The 3,225-nt window shown below is 38.0% G+C and overlaps 1 long non-coding RNA gene across 1 annotated transcript in view; it reads right to left on the reverse strand.

Moving 5' to 3' along the window:
* LOC106883635 (uncharacterized) overlaps positions 1-367 on the reverse strand; it is a 7,282-nt gene extending 6,915 nt beyond the window's left edge. The window contains exon 1 of the long non-coding RNA XR_001411147.1: positions 287-367. This is a non-coding gene — a long non-coding RNA (uncharacterized LOC106883635). The remainder of the gene's footprint in view (positions 1-286) is intronic.
* Between the last annotated feature and the right edge of the window lie 2,858 nt (positions 368-3,225).

A 3,225-nucleotide genomic window follows, 5' to 3' on the forward strand; every position in this document is an offset into this window, starting at 1 on the left:
GTATGTATGTGTGTATGTATGTATATGTGTGTGTGTGTGTGTGTATGTATGTATGTATGTATATATATATGTGTGTGGATGTATGCATGTGTGTATGTATGTATGAATGAATGAATATGTCTATGTATGCCTATATGTATGTATGTATGTATGTGTGTATGTGCGTGTATATATTGAAGTATATCAGAAATGCAGAATCATTTGTGATTGCATCTATTGCTGATTATGATGATGATGATGATGATGATGATGATGATGCTGATGATGCTGTGACAAAGATTCTTACCCATTGACTTCTCCAGTCACCCGTTACCACTGCAGGACCAAAATTTAACGCTGGGTTCATCAAACATCCTGATTTGTTGGCCTGCAAGAGATTAAAAGAAAAAACCACGTGAGTGACAAACATGTTGACTTTAGCAGAGTGACAAAACATCAAACGACATAGAAGCTTCTACGTGGTTACACTCGACCTGCTAGAAATAGCAACCAAATTTCAGCTAAATCACACACTCTACTGTCTTATTAAAGAAATAGCACCATAGAGTTGAGGATGTACAAAAAGAAGAGATGGCCACGCCTGAAGCACTTTTGATCATAGATCTGCCCAACAGGTTTGACCAAGGGTTAAACAATAACAATATTAAAGGTGACTTTAAGGCGTCGAGCTGGCAGAATTGTTAACACACCGGACAAAATACTTAGCTGCATTTCATCCGTCTGTACGCCCTGAGTTCAAATTCCGACGAGGCCAGCTTTGTTTTTCATCCTGGTGGTGGTGGTGGTGGTGGTGGGAGCGGATGGGGATGATGATGGTGGAGTTAGCATTAGTGGTAATGATGTTGATGATAATGATGATGGCGACGAGGATGACGACGAAGACAATGATGATGATGTTGATGATGATGGTGTCGATGATGATGGTGTTGATGATGATGATGATGTTGGTAGCGGTGGTGGCGGTGATGACGACATCGGCCATATACATATCCAAAGAAGTGGTAAAAGATCAAAAGACCTATACATATGAAATTTGACTATCCCATGTACGAGACAAGGGCCCAGTTATGCCTACCCCTATGGAGACACGGCCCCACCTGTCTTTATGATTATATCTTGTTTCTTCTTTGATCTTTATTGAAAATATACTTTGATGATAATAATAATAATAATAATAATAATAATAATAATAATAATAATGATAATAGTAATAATAATAATGATGATGATGATGATTTCATTTATTTGCCACGAGGGCGAAAGATGAAGGGAACAATACAGAGACAGACGTAAAGTGGGGGAGGGTTACATATAATAATGAAATGATAAATAATAATAATAATAATAATAATAATAATAATAATAATAATAATAATAATAATATAATATGAAGAAGAAGAAGAAGAAGAAGAAGAAGAAGAAGAAGAAGAAGAAGAAGAAGAAGAAGAAGAAGAAGAAGGTGGTGGTGGTGGTGATGACGAGGAGGAGGAGGATGGCAGTTTTCTTTTATATTAATAACAATAGAAATATTAAAAGCAAAAATAAGAATTAATAGTAATATTTTTTTGTATTTGTCACCCGAAAGCCATTCATTCTTCATACAAAAACGTTTTGAGTTACGAAGGGATTATAGAAGGCGTTGGGTTGTTGAGCCAGAGTTATATAAAACGAGATGTGGAGCTAAAAATGTTACACGTTACGTATGAAGACACTAAGAAGTACAAAAGTAGATGAATGAATACAATAAAAATAAATATAAATAAACATAAATGAAATAAGGACGACCCACCCACGCACGGTTTAGAAGCTGACATCTGGATCGAATCAGAAGATTCCCATGCCATCAGCCGTCTTCTATCCCTGATAATTGAATCTAGAACACACTATTATAGGAGGTGTGAGCATTGTATGCGGTGCACGAATTTAGAAGTAACCCACGTCTTCTGAACAGGTGTGTTTTATCTATATCAGGGGTTCTCAATCATTTTTACCTTTTTACCTTTTTTTTGGACCCTTTTAATTTCCGTTTTTTTCCTGCTGGATTCTAATAAGCGTTCCCTGTTTAAGAAAAAAGTCCCATTATGTTTTGATAATTAAGTATTCTTCGGAATTGTATAAAAATTGTTGAAGTATTTTGTGTTCTGTAGAAATAAAAGCAATTTATTGCAGATAAATTAAAGAACAAAATCCTATGTGCACCCGCAAGGGCCATGTGGGGCCCGGTTGAGAAGCACTGTTTTAGGCGATGATAAACAATCGGTGAGGGTCCTCACCCCATGTCTATTAGTTAACTGTGGGCGCAGCATGGCCTAAAGATTAAAAAGTTCGCTTCGCAGCGACAAAATCCCGGATTCAATTACGCTGTGTGAGATCTTGGGCAAACGCCATTTTCTGTTAGCAGGGGTGAGGCCGTAACAGCGACAACACAAGGGAGACCAGCAACAATAGCAAGGGCATTAGTGAAAGAATCTCACTAACATTAACACCACTGTTGAACCAGGAACACAACCATCAGGATCACCACCGCTACCACCAATTCCAACAACGAAACAATAATTGCACCAACAACTCCACCGCCATAGCCAATACCACCAACAATAGCACAAATACCATCAATGTAAGTGAAGTTGGGTGAAGGGAAACTGCATGGAAGCCCATCAGATGAATTACACCTTTGATTCGTAAGTCACTGCCTTGTCACATTTTGACATTTTTTTAAAGAGTATATGAGTCTACGGAATACTCGACCACCGATTCAGCTAATTCGGGAGGAGGTAACTCAGTTGATCGAACAACTGAACCCTCATTATCGAAACGACGGAGATCCATTACGATTCTTAGTGTTAGGCGCAGGCGTGACTGTGAGGCGCAGGCGTGGCTTTGGGGCGCAGGCGTGACTGTGAGGCGCAGGCGTAGCTGTGAGGCGCGGGCGCGGCTGTGTGGTAAGACGTTTGCTACTCAGCCACATGGTTCCAGGTTCAGTCCCATTGCGTGGCACCTCGAGTAAGCTGTCTTCTATTATAGCCTCATCCCGATCAAAGCCTTGGGAATAGATTTGGTAGATTGAAAATGAAAGAGACCCATCATATATACATACATACATATATATATGTATGTATGTATATATATATATATGTATGTATATATGTATATATATATATATATATATATATGTATGTATGTATGTATGTATATATATATATATATATATATATATATATATAT

Source organism: Octopus bimaculoides, chromosome 3 (genome assembly GCF_001194135.2).
Source record: "Octopus bimaculoides isolate UCB-OBI-ISO-001 chromosome 3, ASM119413v2, whole genome shotgun sequence".
NCBI classification, from domain to species: Eukaryota; Metazoa; Mollusca; class Cephalopoda; order Octopoda; family Octopodidae; genus Octopus; species Octopus bimaculoides.